At 38.2% G+C, this 22,698-nt stretch overlaps 1 protein-coding gene across 8 annotated transcripts in view; it reads right to left on the bottom strand.

The window, feature by feature from the left end:
* The window catches only part of RUNDC3B (RUN domain containing 3B), a 208,551-nt gene that overhangs the window by 143,289 nt on the left and 42,564 nt on the right, over positions 1 to 22,698 (bottom strand). The window lies entirely within an intron of this gene.

Genomic DNA, 22,698 nt, shown 5'->3' with positions numbered 1-22,698 from the left:
AAAAATGAAAGGAAGGAGATACATACAGCTGTGCCACATCTACACATCTGCCATTCACTCTATCCTCTTACTTCCGTAACATTTTAAACAAATATTAAATTTGGAAAAACATATCCAAAAGGATCTATAACTTGGTACGACAGTTAAAGCTCATATTAGAACATAATGTTCTTGCTATAACTACAACAAACAAAAATGAAATTTCTCAACATTGAAATGTAAATCAGAATAGAATGCTTTTCATTGCAAATAACATTAATTCCTAATATTTAAACCATATTTACTATCTCTGTCCTAAAACAAAGTTCTCTATATTATTTGTGATTTATAGATCTAAAAACTTATCAAAGTAAAAACAATTTCCATGAAAATCTGACTTAAAGAAATTTTACTACAAAAATGTACCAAATAAGCATATCATGACCAGATTTATGGCACTTCTTAACCAATCCCTCATATAAGGTGGGAAACAATTACTGAAAATATCGCAAAACTCAATGTATAGGGTTTTTGTGTTTGATTGTTTAAGAGACAGGTTCTCACTTTGTCACCCTGGCTGGAGCTCAGTGATGCATTCATAGCTCACTGCAACCTCAAATTCTTGGACTCAAGCGATCCTCCTGCCTTCGCCTTGTGAGTAGCTAAGACTACAGGTGCATGCCACCAGGCTCAACTAATGTTTTTATGTGTTTTTTTTGTAGAGACCAGATCTTGCTATGTTGCTCAGGCTGGTCTCAAACTCCTGGGCTCAATGGATTATCCTGCCGTGGTCTCCCAAAGCATTGGGATTACAGTTGCAAGCCACCATGCCTGGCCTAGATAATGTTGGTTATTTTTTTAAAAAGCTGTTAGTATGCTAGCCTCTGTGCCCTGATTTTCATTTTGGCTGTGAAAGACCATGGGAAAATTTTCTTAAATTTTTCACTTATTTGTAGGATGTAATTGCTTTAATTATAATTTAATACGATTAAACCATTCTAGACAAGTTAAAAGCAACCAGAAATATCTGGACCAAACAACAATCCACTATATTCCAAGTTATCTGTAGTCAAATTTCAACAACTCTCATTTTACAGATGAGAAAAGGCAGGCCCAGAGACAAGGCTGCCAAGACCCAGCAATCGGTTTTCTCTGTCACTTCAAGCTGACCTACTCCTTAGGAGACAGGCAGGACCTGACTGATGGAGGATAATTAGTCAGTTGGTTTTCCTGGTTGGTTAGAGTTCTCACTGACAACCCCAGAAAGAAGGGGGAAAAACATGAGGTAGTGAAACATGTAATGGGAAGGAATATAAATATTTTTTATATAAAACATAAATCCTTAGGAAGTAGAAGTGCTGCTCTTTAAATAAACAAGCGTATGACAAAGCTCACATTATTTCAAAGTGGCCCAGGGCTTGTTTGTAGAAGGGGTTCTTATTTGAGATGGAAACAAAACCTTTTGTTATAAAATATATAATGTTAAAAGAAAGTGAAACAGTATTTAACACTATGTAGCTTAGAAAAATACTTGAGACAATACCAAAGAAACCAGGTTCAGAAAGCGTTTTGCTCAAGAACAAAATGCATTCAAATACAACAGTATAATTATACCATATAGTTATTTCAGGAGTAAGTTTCTGAAATTTCAGGCAAAGGCAGAATCAACTCAGAGATGGATATGCAATAGAAGAATGCTTCTATACTGAATACTGAAGACAGACAGCATTTCCTGACCCAAGAAGTATGTACTTTTCAATATCAAATAATTGATTCATAATTTTATTAATATTGAAATTAGCCCTCACACAGAAAAGACTATTGGCCACTGTTTTAAACAAATAAATTTTCCTTGATAAGACTGAATATGTTTCTAATTCATGAATATGATATTTATTCTTCTATATTTTTCATGTCAGCCATGTTCCAACTTTGTTTTCTATTCATTTCCATTTCTTTGATCATTGAATCACTATCGTGATTGATATAATCGATGAATTTTAACACTTATGCAAAAAGTAAACCTTTAGCTTTTGCTATATTTATTCTATTTTCTCTCTCTCTCTCTGCATATATATTTTTTTCTAATAAAGTTGCAGGTAGATACCTTTATATAAATGTACCAAGATGGAATATGGAAAAGACTCCTAGATAAAATGGTCTGTAAATGGATTACCATTTGTAAAACAAATAAAACTAATTATAAGTGATCAGATAATAATTCAGATTTTTCACAAGTCTTGTCTATAAATTGGCAGTATCATATAGAACATATTCTATTACTAATACTGTTAAGGCGAGTTGCTTATAATCTTTCACTTTGTATTTATATACGAGGAAAATTTTTCAGTGAAGCAACAGATAAAAATGCTACAGTACTGTAATTCAGCTAACAATGAGACTATCTTTTATACAGCATTTTTCATCTTTTAACAGGTTCTGAAGTTAAAATGTAGTACTATATATAACTTTTCTTAAGCTTTAAAAATACTGCTTTAAAATGCCATTTACAGGTAGGTGGTAGGTATTAACATCTTAGAAACAAAGTATTTGTTCATTGATTAAATAATTTTTAAAATACTGAGTACCTAAATTGTGCTAATCTTTTGAAGTTTATCAAGTGCAAATCTTTTGAAGTTTAAAAGTCATAACTTTAAAGAAAAGAAAATGTAAAAAAATGTTTAATAAAATAAAAATATAGATCACATGAACAATGGCAATCAACTAAACAGTGACAACTATTAATGAAAATACCCTTCATCAAATTAAAGTATTTGAATTTATGGATAATAAGAGTAATAAAAATATTTTAAATTATATCAAATATATCTGTACTACGGGGTCATCTCAGGTTCTTATACCAAGAAATCTAAGCCCCAGGCTTAGTGGCTTACACCTGTATTCCCCGCCCTTTAGGAGGTGGAAGCAGAAGGATCATTTGAGCTCAGCGGTTCAAGATCAGACTGGGCAACACAGTGAGACTCTGTCTCTATAAAAAATTTAAAAATTTTTTAAAAAAAATCTATGACAGCTATTTAAACATTCAAAGATTTTAAGTAAAAATATAGTGCAAACACACATAAACATTTGGCATTCAAAATTCTAACATACTTCAGTCAACTCTTAATTAGGCTATATATTAGAACAAATAATACATCAGAATGGGAATTTATCATTAGACGCCTAGCAAAGCAGCTTGCAGCGATATTGTTCACCTTAAAGAAAAGAGGTAATAATACCATAAAATGATTTTGAAAAGGACAACTCATTGAAATTAGAACATCAGAAAGATGTAGGAACTGGGATTATTATTATGATACCCTCCTAAAATGAACAAAGTCCACTAAATTGTGTAATCTTTCCCCTCTTCTATAAAATGAGAAATATTTACTTTCTTTAGATGATTAGCACAATAAAGTAATATTAGCAATATTAGCTAATTAATAATTAGCTAATTAGTAATTTAGCAATATTAGCTAAAGTAATATTAGCGCAATAAAGTAAATATTAGTGCAATAAAGTAAGCAAAATTGTTGAATTATGTAGCAAAAATAATAAAGAAAGCAATTTTCCATGATTAAAAATAAAGTATGACTTGCTCATTACAAGTACTGCAAATTGCTCTATGCTAATTTGCAAAAATCACAAGGTCAAACTGGAAATGTCTCATTAATTTTCTGACAGAAACTCAAAGGGCTATAAACAGATAAATGAACATAAACATGAACTACCATCAGAGATCATCAATTTCTGTTAGACATGAAATTGGATTATATTGTAGACTAAAACATTTCTTTAACTCTCTTATTATAAAGAAGACATTCAAAAAAACTCAGATAATTTTATCAATAGTAGAATTTATTTAGCTCTTTTCATAGTATCATCTTCTTTGTGATAATCCCCCTTCCCCAGAAGCCAAATCTAAATTTTCAATCATTTTATTTGAAGAGATTTTGAAAGTGATGTTCATGTAAAATAAACCTGAAAAATTCCCCAGTGTACTAAAGTTTAGAACCATTAATAAATCTCTCATTCTGTAAATAAGTAAATATTTAAATTGGTGAATGAAAATGATTCCTTGAAAATTCTAGTTTGGTTATAAAATATAAAGATCATTTTGTCTATATTTCCTTATAAATAAATACAAATACATAAGATTTTGTTCACCCAGAAATACCTATAACAAACACAGTAATTAAGAATGCTACAATAATACGACTCAAACAGAAGCAAGTAACCAAATATATGAGAATTGTGTTATAAAATTTTAGACATTCAAAACAATATAAAACATTACAGAACTAAGAAAAATATTTCATATGTTTTAAAACAGAAATCATAAAGTCTCAAATGAAAAATAAGTATAAAATAACAAACTACCAACAGTAATCATGTATGAAGACTAATCAACGGAGAAAAAAGGTCACTACTGATCAAAATGGGTTTATATAAAAATTAGTTTCACATAATAAATAGTTTTTTTCCTATTTTAGGGTAATTGAAAACTCTCTCCACAGAAGAAATAGGCAAAAGTCATGAATAGAAAATGAAAAAAAACAAACATGAAAATATATTCAATTTCATTTCTAAATACGTATAAATTAACATAACAAGATTATGTGTATATATATGTATATATTACATTATATAAAATGTGTAGCTCTCTGTTTTTAGAAACTATGTAGTGATTATTTTCTCCCAAATCTTAAATGTATTATAAAACATTAATATAAGATTCATTTTATTCCATATGCAATTTAAAACATTGAATCAAATTTACTAAGGTATACATAACCCCGGATGCTTAGAGAATTACATGAATACGATGATTTTCTGAGATACAATATCTGCTTCAGCTTTCCTGAATTTCCAAGTACATAACTTAAAAGGGTGTTTCTCAGAGTGGCCTCTCCCATTGTCTAAAAGCCAAACTCTGGTGACCTTAAGAGCCAATTTCTTATCTCTGGTATCATGTTTTGGCCTGAGTATATGGGATTTTATTGGATGAATTGTGTTCATATGTTACTACAGAAACAATTTAAGTCTCATTTTCCAACAAAAGTTGGAAAATCTTCAAAAATGAACAAAGAAAACTCAAAAGCCAAATGAACAGGTTTATGATTATCCATTGTTTCTAACAGTGTTTACACTGTACTTCAAAAGATGGCCTCATGGGGAGGTAACTGTTTATCATCTAAGTCAGGAAGAGCTTTGAGGTTCAAGCCAGAGTTCCTGAGCAATGCTTAGGTATCATAACAGTTCAATTGGATTAGAGAAATTCTAAAATGTCAAGTCACAGGAGTTCTAACTCGTTTTAAGAGTCCAAATCCAAGTCCTATCAGAAAAAAATAAAGAAATTATTACTCTTCCATCAATTTTTCAACAAATAATGACTGAGTTTCTGCCATATCATAGGCACTGCTCTAGAGATTTGGATACACCAATGAACAAAACAGATGAAGATCTTAGCCCTGGTAAAGCTTACGTTTTAGTGGAGGTGAAGAAAGATAATAAACAATAATCATAATAAGTACATAAAATAATATGCTAGAAGTTAAGACTTAATGTAACTCAGGGGAAAGAGGTCAGGAGTGCTTGAGGTTGAAAGGAGGGGAGGTGATTTATTATTTAAAATATAGTGGAAGGGTTAAACCTCATGGAGTAGTTTTCAAATGGATGAGAGTGTTAACCATTCAGATACTAGAAGAAGTGTGCTCCTTACACAGTAAACAGCCAGTGCAATGGTGCCCTGTGGTAGAATGTGCCTGATATAGTCAAGAAAAATCAAAAGACTGATAAGGGTAGAGAACAGTAAGTTGTGGGGGAAAAATTAGCTGTACACAAATATAACTGAAAAAATATTAAGAATCAATATAAAATCTAAACTGAATGTGAGTCAGCAAGCCAAATGTTAATAAGTATAATTAGCAGATTAAATTATAGGCAATTTAACAGTGTCTTACATTTAATCATTTTTTCTTTAATAAGTGCTACATTTCTAATTGACAGTCTATACTTGTCTGGTATACTCAGCTTTTTCTTTTCTTTCTTTCTTTTTTTTTCTTTTGGAGATAGAGTCTCCCTCTGTTGTCCAGGCTGGAGTGGAGTGGCACAATCATGGCTCACTGCAGCCTTGGTCTCCTTGGGCTCAGGTGACCCTCCCACCTTAGCCTCCCAAGTAGCTGGGACTACAGATGCACACCTACATGCTCAGTTAATTCTTTTTTTTTTTTTCTAGAGGTGGGGTTTCACCATGTTGCCCAGGTGGGTCTCAAACTCCTGGGGCTCAAGTGATCTGCCTGCCTTGGCTCCCAAAGTGCTGGGATTACAGGCATGAGCCACTGCACCTGGCTAACTTTTTCATTTTAATCAGTTATTTTCCATATAAACTTTACAAAAATCACTAATACATCCCATCCTCATGTCACCAAGCTGAAGTTTACAATGTTGTCTCTGATGACTTTACTGCTAAATTTCTATTTTTCTTAATCTATGTGGCCTACTAGTCAGTCCATAAATAATCAAAGTCACAGATGACATTTTAAAGAACTGTAATTTTCATTTGAGGTACTTCTATGCCTCTTTCTTGTGTAAAGCCTTCCCTCACCCATCCAAGAAAAACAGATTTACTCCTTTGTGTTACACCATGCTCGTTAATATACTTCTATTATGACTTGATGACATTAGTACACACAATTATTTGTTAATGTGTCCTTATTCTACCTTTCAAGACTGAGTTTCATGTGAAAGCATACCTTATTAATCTCATATCCTGGGCCCCCAGCACAGGGCCTAAATTTGTTGTTGAATAAGAGAATGAATGAGGTAAAGAGAATAGAAAAATTGTAAGAAAAAAAATTGTGGGTGGAGGGAAGCCAAAAAAAGCAGAAAGTATACATCAAGTGTAAATTTAAGGCATCTGTTTCAGAAAAAGAACAGGGAACTCAGGTTATGATTCATTTCCAAAGCAGAGAAAAAGTAGAAGTAATACTTGGTCAAGAAAAATATGGAGGGGTGATGGTAAAGGAGTATTCCTTGGGACTTCTTTTTACTGTGCTCTGTGACAAATTGTCCAGCTTTCTAAAATAAGTGAGGATCAAGGAGTTAGAATCTTACATATTATAATCGAAAGTGGGATCCTCCCCATTTTAAAATGTTTTAATGGGAAGCAATAGAATTTGGGGGAGTTATACATTTATTCTTTGTAGTAAATTTGCTGTTGCTATGAGTTTTGAAAAATAGAGGGAGTCATGTAACCATGATTATGAGACACATAACAGTTTCATCATGCAAAGAAACTCCTTCATCATGATGCTTGTCAACCCCCACCCTGCAACCTTTAATCCCTAGTACCACTTATCTATTCTCTGATACTACAGTTTGGTCTTTCCTAGAATGTCATATAAATGGAATCATACGTAATCTTTAGGGTTTTGCTTCTTTCATTTAGCCATAATGTATCTGACATTTATATATGTTGTTGTGTGTGGAAATTTTTTTTCCTTTTTATTACTGAGTTTGTCCAGTGTATGAACATACAACAGTCTATCCAGGCATCACATGAAAGATACTTGGGTTGTTTCCAGTTTTTGACAAAAGAGCTTGATAAAGGTGTGTAGTGCTACCTAATATGGTTTGAATTTGCATTTTCCTAATTACTAATGATATTGAACATCTTTTCATTTGTTTACTTGCCATATGTGTATCTTCTTTGATGAAATATCTGTTCAGCTCTTTGCATATTTTAAAATTGGATTGGTTTTCATATTATTAATGTTTTATAGCAATTATTTGTATATTATGCATACAATCCCTTTGTCAAACATGTGATTTGCAAATATTTTTTCCTGGTCTATGCCTTGTCTTATCATTAACAGTGTCTTTCAGGGAGTAAAAGCTTTTAATTTTGATGAAGTCCACTTTATCAATTTTTTTTTGTTTTATGGATTGTAATTTTGTTGTTATATCTAAAATCTGTTTGCCTAATCAAACAAAGATATTCTACATTTTTAAGAGTTTTATACTTTTACATTTTGTGTTTACGCCTATAACCCACCTTGAGCTAAATGTGAGGTAAGGAACAAGGTTCACTTTTTTTTTGCACACAGGTATTCAATTAATCCTAGCCTATTATTCTTAAAGGTTATCACTTTTCCATAAAATTGTCTTTGCATTAGCAAAATGAATCAAGCATATTTATGTGTATCTTTTTTCAAACTCTCTATTCTATTCTTTTTTTTTTTTTTTTTTTTTGAGACGGAGTCTCACTCTGTCACCAGGCTGGAGTGCAGTGGCACGATCTCGACTCACTGCAATCTCTGCCTCCTGGGTTCAAGCAATCCTCCTGCCTCAGCCTCCTGCGTAGCTGGGGCTACAGGCACGTGCCACCATGCCCAACTAATTTTTTGTATTTTTAGTAGAGATGGGATTTCACCATGTTGGCCAGGATGGTTTCGATCTCTTGACCTCATGATCCACCTGCCTCGGCCTCCCAAAGTGCTGGGTCTATTCTATTTATCTATATGTATAAGCTTTTACCAATAACACACTGATTACTGCATCTTAACAGTAAGTCTTAAAATCAGATAATTTGAGTTTCCAACTTAGTTCTTCCTTCATGAAATTGTTTTGCCTATTCTAGTTACTTTGCCTAGCCATACAAATTTTAGAGTAAGTTTTATATCTACAAAAAAAGCCTTCTAAAACTTTGAGATTGCATTGAATCTATAGAACAATATGAAAAGAACTGACATCTTAACAACGAGTTTTCCAATCTGTAATGAAGAATTACCCATCCAGAATATCAACAGTATCAATGTTGAGAAACCCTGTTGTAAACTTCTGTAGATGCCCTTTAAGGAAGTTTTCTTCTAATACCTAGCTGTAAAGATTTTTTTAACATGAATTAAAGTTGAATTTTGTCAAATGCTTTTCTATGCACCTATTAGTAGGATCCTATCATTTTTATTCTTTAGTCTGCTAATAAAATGAAATACATCCATTTTCAAGTACTGAAGCATTCTTGCATTCCAGTTTGATCTGTCAATATTTATTGAAGATTCTGATGTCTGTGTCCATGAGGTGTACTGGTATGTACAGTCATGTCTTGTTTTAATGTATTTCACTTTATTGTGCTTTGCAGATATTGTATTTTTTACACGTTGAAGGTTTGTGTCAACCTTGCATCCAGCAAGTCTTTCGGTGCAATTTTTCCAATAGCATGTGCTTACTTTGTGTCTCCCTGTCATGTTTTGGTAATTCTCACAGTATTTCAAACTTTTTCATTATTATTGTATCTGTTATGGTGAAATGTGATCAGTGATCTTTGATGTTACTATTGTAATAATTTTTGGGCGCCATGAACCACACCTGTATAAAATGGCAAGCTTAATTGATAAATGTGTGTGTTCTGAATGCTCCAGCTACCGGCCATTTCCCATCTCTCTCTTTCTCCTCAGGTCTCCCTATTCCCTTGAGACACAACAATACTGAAATTAGGCCAATTAATAATCCTATAATAGCCTCTAAGTGAAGAGTGGCATATATCTCACTTTAAATCAAAAGCTGTACACGATTAATCTTATTGAGGAAGGCATGTCAAAAACTGAGATAGCCAAAACCTAGGCCTCTTGTGCCAGTTAGCCAAGTGGTGAATACAAAGAAAAAGTTCAAAGGAAATTAAAAGTACTATTCCAGTGAACACATGAAGGAAGTGAAAGAGCCTTATTGCTGATATGAAGAAAGTTTGAGTGGTCTGAATAGAAGACCAAACCAGCCACAACATTCTCTTAAGCCAAAGCCTAATCCACAGTAAGGTCCTCTCTTTAATGCTATGAAGGATAAGAGAGGCAAAGACGCTGCAGAAGAAAAGTTTGAAGCTAGCAGAGGTTGGTTCATGAAGTTTCAGAAAAAAGCCATCTCTGTACATAAAAAAAATAATAATAAAACAAAAAGGTGAAGCAGCAAGTGCTGATGGAGAAGTTGTGGTAACTTATCCAGAAGACTGAACTAAGATAACTGATGAAGGTGGCTACACTAAACAACAGATTTTCAATGTAGACCTAACAGCTTTATATTGGAAGAAGATGCCATCTAAACCTTTCATAGTAAAAGAAGAGAAGTTAATGTCTGGCTTTAACGCTTCAAAGGACAGGCTGACTCTCTTATTAGGGGCTAACGCAGCTGGTGGCTTTAAGTTGAAGCCAATGCTTATTTACCATTCCAAAAAATCCTAGGGTATTTAAGAATTATGTTAAATCTACTCTGCCTGAGCTCTATAAATGGAGCAACAAAGCCTGGATGACAGCTCCTCTGTTTACAGTTTGGCTTACTAAATATTCAAAGCCCATTGTTTTGATCCACTACTCAGAAAAAAGATTCCTTTCAAAGTATTACTGCTCACCGACAATGCACCTAGTCACCCAAGAACTATGACAGAGATGTACCAGGAGATTAATGTTGTTTTCATGGCTTCTAACACAACATCCAATCTGTAGCCCAGGGATCAGGAAGTAATTTAGACTCAAGTCTTACTATTGAAAAAGTATATTTCTTAAGGCTCTAGCCTCCATAGACAATGAGTCTTCTGATGGATCTGGGCAAAGTAAATTGAAAATCTTCTGGAAAAGATTCATCAAGAACATTCGAGATTTATGAGAAGAGGTTAAAATATCAACATTAACAGAATATCAACATTAACAGGAATTTGGAAAAAGTTGATTCCAACTCTCATGGATGACTTAGAGGGGTTCAAGACTTTGGTGGAAGGAGTCATTGCAGATAACATGGAAATCGCAAGAGAACTAGAAGTAGAACTTGAAGATGTGACTGAATTATTGCAATCTTATGATCAAACTTGAACAGATGAGGAGTTCCTTCTTATGGATGAGCAAAGAAAGTGGTTTCTTGAAATGGAATGTACTCCTGGTGAAGACACTGTGAACATTATTGAAATGACAACAACAGAAGATTTAAGATATTAAATGAACTTAGTTGATAAAGCAGTGGCAGGGTTTGAGAGTATTGACTCCAATTTTGAAAGAAGTTCTACTGTGGGTAGAAAGCTACCAAATAACATTGCATGCTAGAGAGAACCCTTTCATGAAAGGAAGAGTCCATGGATGCAGCAAAATTCACTGCTGTCTCTTTGTTGTTGTTGTTGAGATGGGGTCTTGCTATATTGCCCAGACTGGTCTGGAACTCAAGTGATCCTCCTGCCTTGGCTCCCAAGTGCTGGGATTACAGCTGTAAGCCACTGTGCCCAGCCCATTGTTGTCTTAAGACATTGTCATATCCACCCCATCCTTCAGCAACCAGCACATCAATCAGTCAGCAGCCATCAATATTGAGGCAAGACCCTCCACCAGCAAAAAGGTAATGATTTGCTGAAGGCTCAGATGATTGTTAGCATTTTTAGCAGTAAAGTAGTTTAATTAGGGTATGTACATTTTTTAGACATAATGCTATTACACACTTAATAGATTACAGTGTAGTGTAAATACAACTTTTAATACGCACTGGGGAAACCAAAAATTTTGTGTGACTTGCTTTATAGCAATATTTACTTTGTTGAAGTAGTCTTGAACTGAAAAAGCAATATACTTCAGTATGAGTAGAGTTTCCTTTTCTTGTAATATTTTGTCTAATTTTGTATCAGGCTAATAGTTTCCTTATAAAATGAGTTGAGAAATGTTATCTCCTATTTTCTGAGATGGATTGAATAGGATTATTATTATTACCTTAATGGCTGGTTGCAATCAACAGCAAAAATATCTAGGCCTGGAGTTTTCATTGTTGGAAGCTTTTAAATACTGATTCAACTTCTTTAATAGATATAGGACTATTTGTGTTATCTACTTCTTTATGAGTTTTGTTAGGATTTGTCTTTCAAGAAATTGGCCCATTTCCTCTACAATTAACTTATTATCCTTTGAATGTAGGGTCTGTAGTCATATGCCCTCTTTCATTCCTGATATTGGAAATTTGTATCCTCTCTCATTTTCTTGATCAGTCTAACCAGAAGTTTATGAATTTTATTAATGATTTCAAGCAATCATCCTTTCATATCACCAATTATTGTTTTTGTTTTTAATTTCATTGATTTCTGCTTTTATCTATTATTTCCTTCATTTTGCTTGTTTTGGGTTTAATTTTCCCTTCTTTATTTAGTTTCTTTTTCTTTTCTTTTTTTTGAGATGGAGTTTCACTCCTTGCCCAAGCTGGAGTGCAATGGCGCGATCTCGGCTCACTGCAACCTCCGCCTCCCAGGTTCAAGTGATTCTCCTGCCTCAGCCTCCTAAGTAGCTGGGATTACAGGCACACACCACCATGCCTGGCTAATTTTTTGTATTTTTGGTAGAAACGGGGTTTCACCATGTTAGTCAGGCTGGCCTTAAACTCCTGACCTAAGGTGATCCACTCGCCTTGGCCTCCCTAAGTGCTGGGATTACAGGCGTGAGCCACCGTGCCCGGCCCCTTTTTTAGTTTCTTAAGGTGAAAGCTTAGGTTACTGATTTCAGACCATTCTTTCTAAGTAAGTTTTTAATGTTTTAAATTTCCTTCTAAGTGCTGCTTTAATTGCATGCTACACATTTTGATACGACGCATTTTAGCTTTTCATTCAGTTCAAAAGACTCATTTTCCTCGAGAATCCCTCTTTGATCCAAGAGTTATTAGCAAAGACTTGGAACCAACCCAAATGTCTATCAATGATAGACTGGATTAAGAAAATGTGGCACATACACACCATGGAATACTACGCAGCCACAAAAAGGGATGAGGTCATGTCCTTTGCAGGGACATGGATGAAGCTGGAAACCATCACTCTCAGCAAACTATTACAAGATCAGAAAACCAAACACTGCATGTTCTCACTCATAAGTGGAAGTTGAACAATGAGAACACATGGACACAGGGTGGGGAACGTCATATACTGGGGCCTGTCTGGGGGTGGGTGGCTAGGGTAGGGATAACATTAGGAGAAATACCTAATGTAGGTGACAGGTTGATGGGTGCAGCAAACCACCATGGCACATGTAAAGTATAATTTGTTTAAAAAAGTATATTTTTACATTTTCAAACATTTGGTGATTTTTCAGATATCTTCTGTTCTTGACATCTAGTTTCATTCCATTACAGAGAACATACTTTATATGATTTCAATTCTTTTAAATTTGCTAAGGTTTCTTTTATGGCTCAGAATAAGATCTTTTTTAATGTTCCACTTGCCCTCGAAAAGAATATATATTCTGCCACTGAGGAGTATTTTATAAATGTTAATTATAAATGTTGGGGTGGCCAGGCACAGTGGTTCACACTTGTAATCTCAGCACTTTGAAAGGCTGAAGTGAGAGGACCACTTGAGCCCAGTAGTTCGAGACCAGCCAGGGCAACATAGTGAGACCTAGCCTCTACAAAAAATCAAAAAATTAGCTGGGTGTAGTGGTGTGTGCCTGTAGTCCCAGTTACTCAGGAACCTGAGGTGGGAGAATCATTTGAGCTTGGGGATGTGGAGGCTGCGGTGAGCCATGATTGTGCCATTGCGCTCCAACCTGGGTGACAGGGTGAGATCCTGTCTTAAAAAAAAGTTGGGGGCCGGGCACGGTGGCTCACACTTGTAATCCCAGCAATTTGGGAGGCCGAGGCGGGTGGATCACGAGGTCAGGAGATGGAGACCATCCTGGCTAACACTGTGAAACTCCGTCTCTACTAAAAATACAAAAAAATTACCCGGGCGTGGTGGCGGGCACCTGTAGTCCCAGCTTCTTGGGAGGCTGAGGCAGGAGAATGGTGTGAACCCAGGAGGAGGAGCTTGCAGTGAGCCAAGATCGCGCCACTGCACTCCAGCCTAGGGGAAAGAGCCGGACTCTGTCTAAAAAAAAAAAAAAAAAAAAAAAAGTTGGGGTGTTTTATAAATGTCAGTTGGCTGATAATATTGCCAAGATCATTTGTACCCTTACTAATTTTCTGTTTACTTGATCTACTATTATGAGAGGAGTGTTGACATTGCTAAGTATAATGTAGATTTTTTCTATTTTCTCCTCTCAGTTCTGTTACCTTTTGCTTTTTAGACTCTGTTATCAGCTGCATACATACTTTGGTTTTGTTCTGTCTTCTTGGCAAATTAATCTGCTTTTTAATATGTAAATGTCCAACTTCATCCCTGTCAGTTTTCTTTGTTCTGAAATCTACTTTGATATATAATTAAATCTACTCCAACTTTTTTTCAATTACTTTCTGCATGGAATAACTTTTTCTATCCTTTTAACCTATCTTTATCACTATAATTAAAATGGGTTTCTGTATATATTGAGTCCTTTTTTTACCCAGTCAAAAAATCTCTTTTAATTGGAGTGCTTAGGCCATTTATATTTAAAATATCTATTAATAAGGTTTGATTTAGGTCTACCATTTTATTGTTTGTTTTCTGTTTATCCCTTTTTTCACCACCTTCTTTTTGGATAACTTTAATGTTTTAATGTTCCATTTTAATTTATTTATTGGCTTTTTTGGCTAAAAACTCTTAGTATCTTTATAGTCACTACTTTATGAAATAGAATACCTAATATTTAATAGTCTACAGTTAACATTTTAGCATTTCAACTAAATATATATAACCACATAGTTCCCTTTACTCTGTAGCCTTTGCTTTAAAAGTCACTTGTACTATACATGCAAACCTGGAAACCTTCCCCAGCAATGCCATAATTTTGCTTTCAAGAGTAGAGTCAGGGCCAGGCATGGTGGCTCACACCTGTAATCCCAGAACTTTGGGAGGCTGAAATGGGAGGATTGCTTGAGTAGTCATATTGAGAGACCTTAATAGAGGATAAAAACTCTGCTGTATTTATTTAGATATTCACAGTTTCTGTTGCTCTTCATTCATGAAGTTCCAAGTTTTCTTCTGATACCGTCTCCCTTTAGCCTGAAGAACTTTTGTTAGCATTTCTTTTAGACCAGATTTGCTAGTAATAATTCTTAGTTTTCCTTTATCTGGGAATTTCTTTATTTTGTCCTCATCTCTGAAGTACATTTTCACTGAATACAGAATTCTGGGTTAGCAGTGCTTTTCTTTTAGAACTCTAAAGATGCTATTTCACTGTCATCTGTCCTCCATGGTTCCTGTTGAAAACCCTGCATTCACTTGAACTGTTGTTCCCTATATGTAATAAATTATATTTCTCTGGCTGGTTTCAAGATTTTTTGCTGTAATCTTCTATGTTTAGAAGTTTGATTATCATGTGTTTAGGAGCAGTTAACTTTAAGTTTATCCCTTTTGAGGTTTTGTTGGGTTTTTTGTTTTGTTCTGTTTTGGATTTTTGTGTGTGTATGTATGGTGAGAACACTTGAGATCTACTATCATAGCAATTTTCAAGTACACAATATAGGTCTGCAGCACTTAATCATCTTATAACTGAAGGCTTGTACCCTTTGACCAATATCTCCCCTTTTCTCCTATCCCCCAGCCTCTGGTAATCAACATTTTACTCTCTGTTACTATAAGTTTGACTATTTTTAGGCTCCATATCTAATACATGAGATCACGTGGTATTTGTCTTTCTGTGTCTTGCATATTTCATGTAGTTTAGTGTCCTCCAGGTTCATCTGTTACTGCAAATCACAGGATTTCTTTTTTTTTTTTTAAATCTGAAATGGTATTCCATTGTGGTGTGTGTGTGTGTGTGTGTGTGTGTGTGTGTGTGTGTGTGTGTGTGTTATATACACTGTAGTTTATTAATCCATCCTTCTGTTGACAGCTACTTAGGTTGTCTTAATATCTTGGCTACTGTTAAAAATCCTGCAATAAACATAGAAGTGCAAATATCTCTTCCAAATACTGATTTTATCTTCTTTCAATAAATAACCCAGAAGTAGAACTGCTGGATCATATGGCAGTTCCACTTGTAATTTTTTGAGGAACCTCCATACTGTTTTCCATAATGGCTGTCCTAATCTACATTCCCACCAATAGAGTAGGAAGGTTCCCTTTTCTCCACATCCTTGCCAACACTTGTTATCTTTTGATTGTTTTTTATACTGGCCATCTAGACAGATGTAAGGCATTATTAAATTTTGTGGTTTAGATTTGCATTTCTCTGATGAGTAGTGATATCGAGTGTCTTTTCATATATCAGTTGGCCATCTGTATGCTTTCTGATCCTCTGCCCATTTTTATTATTTAGTGGAAGGGAATATGAGTGATTTTAAGATAAGGCAAGGAGTTGTGATCCAGGTAATGGAACATGGTAAATGCATTTATCTTTTTTTTTTTTTTTTTTTTTGAGACAGGGTCTTGCTCTGTTGCCCAGGCTGGAGTGCAATGGCATGATCTTGGCTCACTGCAACCTCTGCCTCCTAGGTTCAAGCAATTCTCGGGCCTCAGCCTCCTGAGTAGCTGGGACTACAGGTGTACACCACTATACCTGGCTAATTATTGTGTTTTCAGTAGAGATGGGGTTTCACCATGTTGGCCAGGCTGGTTGTCTTGAACTCCTGACCTCAAGCAATCCACCTGCCTTGGCCTCCCAAAGTGATGGAATTATAGGTGTGAGCCACTGCGCCTGGCCTCTTTGCCCATTTTTTAATGTTGTTGTTGTTGTTTTCTACTGAGTTTCTTAAATATTCTGGATATCAACACCTTATTGGATACATGGTTTACACATGTTATCTCTCATTCTGTAAGTTGCCTTTTCATTTTGTGGATTGTTTCCTTTGCTTTGCAGAAACTTGATTTGTTTGTTTGTTTGTTTGTTTAGACAGGGTCTTGTTCTATCACCCAGCCTGGAATATAGCGATGAGGTGATAGCTCACTGAAGCCTCAAACTCCTGGGTTCAACCAACCCTCCTGCCTCAGCCTTATGAGTAGCTGGGACTACAAGTGCATGCCACCACGTCTGGCTAATTTTTTAACTTTTTGTAGAGATGGGAATCTCACTATGTTGCCCAGGTAGATCTCAAAGTCCTGGCACTCCTGACCTCAAGAAATCCTCCAGTGTCAGTATCGCAAAGCACTGGGATTACAGGTATGAGCCACTACACTTGGCTTGAAACTTCTCAGTTTAATGTCGTTCCACTTATTTATCTTTTCTTTGTTGCCTGTACTTTGGGTGTTAAGTCCAAAAATATCTTTGCCAAGAACAATGTCAATTAGCTTTTCCCCTATATTTTCTTTTAGTAATTTTACAGTTTCAGGTCTTATGTTAAATTATTTAATTTGTTTTGAGTTGATTTTTGTGTACGATATAAGAGAAAGGTCCGATTTCTCTCTCTCTTTCTTTCTTTGTTTTCTTTCTTTCCTTCTTTCTCTTTTTTTTTTTTTTTGCATGTGAATATTCAGTTTTCTGAACACTATTTACTGAAGAGATTATCCTTTCCCTATTGTGTACTCTTGGTGTCTTGTCAAAAATTAGTTGACCATAATATGCATACATTAATTTCTGGGTTCTCTACTTTGTTCCATTGGTCTATGTATCTGTTTTTGTTTTAGTACCAAGTTGTTTCAATTACCATAGCATTGTAACATAGTTTGAAGTCAGGAAGCATAATGCCTTCAGCTTTGTTTCTTTTGCTCAGGGTTGCTTTGGCTACTCAAGACTGGAGGTTTGATATAAATTTTAGGAAACTTTTCCATTTTCTATGAAAAATGTCATTAAAATTTTGAAAAAGATTATATTGATAAGAGACTTGGACATCAGGAAGACTGGCAGACTCTGAACAGATCTTTGGAGGGAAGGCATTTAGAGTGGACGGAGGGAGGAAGCAGACACTGGGTGGAAGAGGGGGGAAGCCGGGAACCCAGCATGGGGAGGCTAAGCACAGGGACTTGTTCCTAGCCCCCAGCATCTTCTGGGGAAAAGGCAAGTTGAACAAGTGAGGAGCGGCCCACTCTCACCACAGACTGCCAGGATCCTAGCAGCAGGAGATCATTTCCCCAACAGACACTTAAGCTGGCAGGGAGAGATGCCTGAAAAGGCTGTAGGTACAGGGCTCCAGCCTGTGCAAAACCAAGAGGGCTTGGCACAGGAAGAGCTGCACTGGAGCACATCCAAGGATGCCCCTCCCCCAAGGCTTACCATGCTCATGTGGGAGCCTTTAGCCTTAGGGTGACCGTCAGACCTGGACAGAGAAGGCGCTCTTGCCTGTAGGACAAAGCCAGTCTGATCTAAGCACCCTCCTGTCAGCTAGCCTCTCCTTGGGCTCCAGCCTACCATGCCCACTTGCAATGCGGCCTCAGATACCCAACCAGGGTGCTTCCTGGGGGCCCTATCATGCCTCCTTTGCTGGCAGACAATTCTTGACCATCACAGAGTTCCAACAGACCAGCCCCTGCCAATACATGCTAGCCCACCCACAGCTTACCCCCAAGGCAGACTTGCCTCACCTACTTTACTGGCATATACTACTTGCCCATGCCCTGACTCCCCACTGCTTTGCTGGCACATGTCACCCTCCTCTCCCATCCCATGCTGGTGCATGTATGTGTGTGCACCCTGACACCCTAGAACTGCCAGCATGAGTGTACCCTGCCATTATTCTCCCACTGATGTGTGGGCACAGAGATACACTGCCACCGACGTGAAGGCACACAATGATACCAGCAACCACACCCCTGCCAGCACCCTGCTCCTGCCATGATAGCAGCAAGAGAGCATGCATGGATGCCAGTACCCCCACCCCTGCCACAACTGCATAAGTACCTGCATGTACATCACTGCCTCGCTTCCACTGGTACCCTGCCCCAGCCAATGAGGGTGTACCTCGCTATACTTCTGCAGATGCTGGCACACATGAAGGAGCATGAATCCCACTGCCACCACCTCGATGAAGTGCTTTGGCCGGTACCACCCATAAGAGTATTGTGACCAGTGGACTGAAAACACCTTGGCCCTTCCAGTGCAGCAGCTTCCTAACCTTGAGGGGCCAGAGAACAAAGCCAGGGGCCGGGTACCAGTTCCCCAGAGTTACAGCACACAGCCGAGGAGTGCTGAGCTAAGCCTTTGGCCCACTAAAATCTTCCAGAAATGAAGCCAGTTGACTGAACCTACCTTATATCATAATCAAACACCCAAGGGCATCAAAGAATATAAAAGCAAAAAAACCCACCCAAGGACAGCAACATCAAAGGTTGAAGGAACATCAGCCCACACATGAGAAAGAACCAGCACAAGACCTCTGGCAACTCAAACAGCCAGAGTGTCTTACTACCTCCAAACAACTACCTAGTTTCCCAGCAATGGTTCTTAACCATGCTGAAATGGCTGAAATGAGTGACATAGAATTCAGAACATGGATAGGAATGAAGATCATCAAGATTCAACAGAATGTCAAAACTCAATCCAAGGAATCTAAGGAATATGACAAACTGATACAGAAGCCGAAATATCGAAGGGCCATTTTAAGAAAGAAGCAAACTGATCTGATAGAGATGCACACTTCGAGAATTTCATAATATAATCGCAAGTATTAATAGCAGATTCGACCAAACTGAGGAAAGAATCTCAGTGCTTTAAGACTGGTTCTTGAAATTAGCTCAGTCAGAAAAAGAAAAAAGAATAAAAAGGAATAAACAAAACCTCTGAGAAATATGGGATTATGTAAAGAGACAAAATATATGATTCATTGCCATCCCTGAAAGAGAGGGAGACAAAGCAAGGAAATTGGGAAACATATTTGAGGATAACAACCATGAAAATGTCCCCAACCTCTCTAGAGAAGTCAACATTCAAATTCAAGATATGCAGAGAATCCTGCAAAATACTATACAAGACGACCATTCCCTAAGACATATATAGTCATTAGATTTGCCAAAGTCAAAATGAAAGAAAAAATGTTAAAGGCAGCAAAACAAAAGGGGAAGGTCACCCACAAAGGGAACCCCATCAGGCAAACAGCAAACCTTTCAGCAGAAAGCCTACAAACCAGAAGAGTTTGGGGTCCTAAATGCAGCATTCTTATAGAAAAGGAATTCCAGGGGAGTAGTCAGGATGGCCGACCAGAAGCAGCCAGTGTGCATGGCTCTCATAGAGAAAGACAAGTTAATATAGCACCTTCAATTGAAACATCCAGGTACTCACATTGGGATTAATCAAGGAAACAACTTGACCCATGGAGAATGAAGAAAAGCAAGACAGGACAACAGCCCACCCAGGAGCAACGCAGAGCCAGGGGAACCTCCCCTGCCCAGGGAAGCAGTGAGTCAATGTGTGACCTCAGGAAACCACACTTCTCCCATGAATCTTTGCAAACCTTGGGTCAGGAGATCTCCTTGTGAACCCACTCCACCAGGGCCTTCGGTCTCACAGACAGAGCTACATGGAGTCTTGGCAGAGATGCTGCTCAGACATGCATGGAAACCCTGGAGGCTTAGATACTGGGCTTTCCAGCAAAAGAAGTTGCAGCTCTGGCAAAGTGGAAGGCTGGACCCCTGTACATACCCCTTGGAAAGAGGCTGAATCTAGAGGGCTAAGCAGCCAAAACCTACAGGCCCCACTTCCACGGCACCCCACAAGATAAGACCCACTGGCTTGGAATTCTACCCAGCCACCGGTAGCAGCACTGCACCTCCCTAGGGAGGAGCATCCAGGGGAGGGGTGGGCCACCATCTATGCTGTTTGGGCACCTTAGCCATTCCAGCCTCTGGGCTTTGGAGAGTCCAAGCTGACCAGAGGTGGAAAGGATCCCCCAGCATAGCACAACTGCTCTACCAAAATGTGGCTAGACTGCTACTTTAAGCAGGTACCTGATCCTGTTCCTCCTATGGGTGGAACCTCCCAAGTGGGGCCTCTAGCCATCCCTGCCTGTGTTCTCCAGACAACACAGATTTGAATTCTCCCTGGGATGATGCTCCCAGAGGGAGAGGCAGGTCGCCATCTCTGCTGTCTGGGTGACTCAGTCATTCCCATCTTTGGGATTTGGAGAGTCTGAGCTGACCAGGGGCAGAAAAGACTCCCAGAAAGCACAGCTGCTCTACCAAAATGCAGCCAAACTGCTTAAGTGGGTCCCCAGTCCCACTTCTCCTCACTGGGCAGGACCTCCCAACCAGGGCCTCCAGCACTCCTGCCTGTGTTTTCCAGCCAACAGAGAGCTGAATTCTCCCGGGACAGTGCTCCCGGGGGGAGTGGCAGGCACCATCTTTGCTGTTTGCCTGACTTAGCTGTTCCAGCCTTCAGGTTTCAGAGTGTCTGAGGCAACCGGGGGCTGAAGTGGACCTCCAGCACAGCACGGCACAGCTGCTCTACCAACACATGGTAAGACTGCGTTTTTAAGTGGGTCCTCAATCTTGCTCCTTCTTACTGGGTGGGACCTCCCAGGTCTCCACCCACCTCTTACAGGTGCCTTTGGGCCAGCAACAGGCCTGTACCTCCCAGGGACAAAGCTCCCAGAGGGAGGGACAGGCTCTCATCTTTGCTGTTTTGCGGTCTTCACTGGTGATACCTCCAGGTACTAGAAAATCCGAGGCAACCAGGTACTGGAGCAAACATACCACAGCAGCCCTATGGAAAATTGGCCAGAGTGTTAAGTAGGTGCCCATTCTCAGATCTCCTCACCAGACAGGTCTTCCAGGCTTGTGTCTCCAGCCACCCTCTACCAGAGCTACTGAGCAAGTAGCAACTTGGCAACTCCCTGGACAGGGCCTCTAGGGGAAACTAAAAGCCTCTCTGAGACTGCCTCTGCAGTGGATCTGCCCTTGCCGGACCAATAAGAGAGTAAAAACCCTAAGTGTCATATCCACACCTCCAACCAGCTGTAATCAGCCCAAGGAGAGGAGGCCAGTATGTCTTCCACAGGTCCCACACACCCCACAGTGCTTGTGACTAGACAGGGAACCCTTGGCCTGGGGCCACAGTACAGACCCTCCATCCTGGTCTGATTGCCCTGAGGGGCTGCTGACCTATATCTCTCTGGGTTGGAGCCCCCAGGAAACAAGCAAATGACCCTCAGTCACAACTACTAATAAGATCCCTTTCTCTGCTGCCTCCAACTTGAGAAAGAAACATAAACACTGAGATCGCCCCAAAGCTGCAGTGGGCAGCCCAGAAGTACCAAATCACAATCTACAGCCAGCATTCAAGGGGGAGAGAAACTCACACTTTCAGAACATTGACAGAGAACACAGCTGCAATTGTGAGGAAACATAGGGGAGCCACACAACCAAACAAGAGTCTACCAACTGACCAAAAAGCCTAAGCCACCTGCTGGATCACACCCCAAGGCTTTAACATCAAAAATACCTCACTAATGTACCCACCTCTGAAACCAGAGTCAAGAAGTCAGCTTCAAATAAAGACACTGCACAAAACCTTGGCCTGGTGAAAACATCCAAAAGAGAAGTCTGTTGACTATACTTAATCTACAATGCAGATAAAGGAACACCCACACACAGAGATGAGAAAGAACCAATGCAAGAGCTCCAGTAACTCAAATGGTCAGAGTATTGTATGCCATCCAAATGACCACACCCATTCCCCAACAAGAGTTTTTAATCAGGCTGTACTGGCTGAAATAACAGAAATATAATCCAGACTATGGATAGGTACAAAGATCACTGAGACTCAGGAAGATGGCAAAACCCAATCCAAGGAAAATGAGAATCACAATAAAGTGATACAGGAGCTGAAGGATGAAATAGCTGGTATAAAAACAGAACCCAATGGGTCTGACAGAGCTGAATAACACAATACAATAATTTCACAATGCAATTACAAGTATTGACAGCAGAAG

This window comes from Pan troglodytes, chromosome 6, assembly GCF_028858775.2.
Source record: "Pan troglodytes isolate AG18354 chromosome 6, NHGRI_mPanTro3-v2.0_pri, whole genome shotgun sequence".
NCBI classification, from domain to species: Eukaryota; Metazoa; Chordata; class Mammalia; order Primates; family Hominidae; genus Pan; species Pan troglodytes.
The sequence above is the reverse complement of the archived record's forward strand: the minus strand, read 5'-3'. Positions and strand labels throughout refer to the sequence as shown.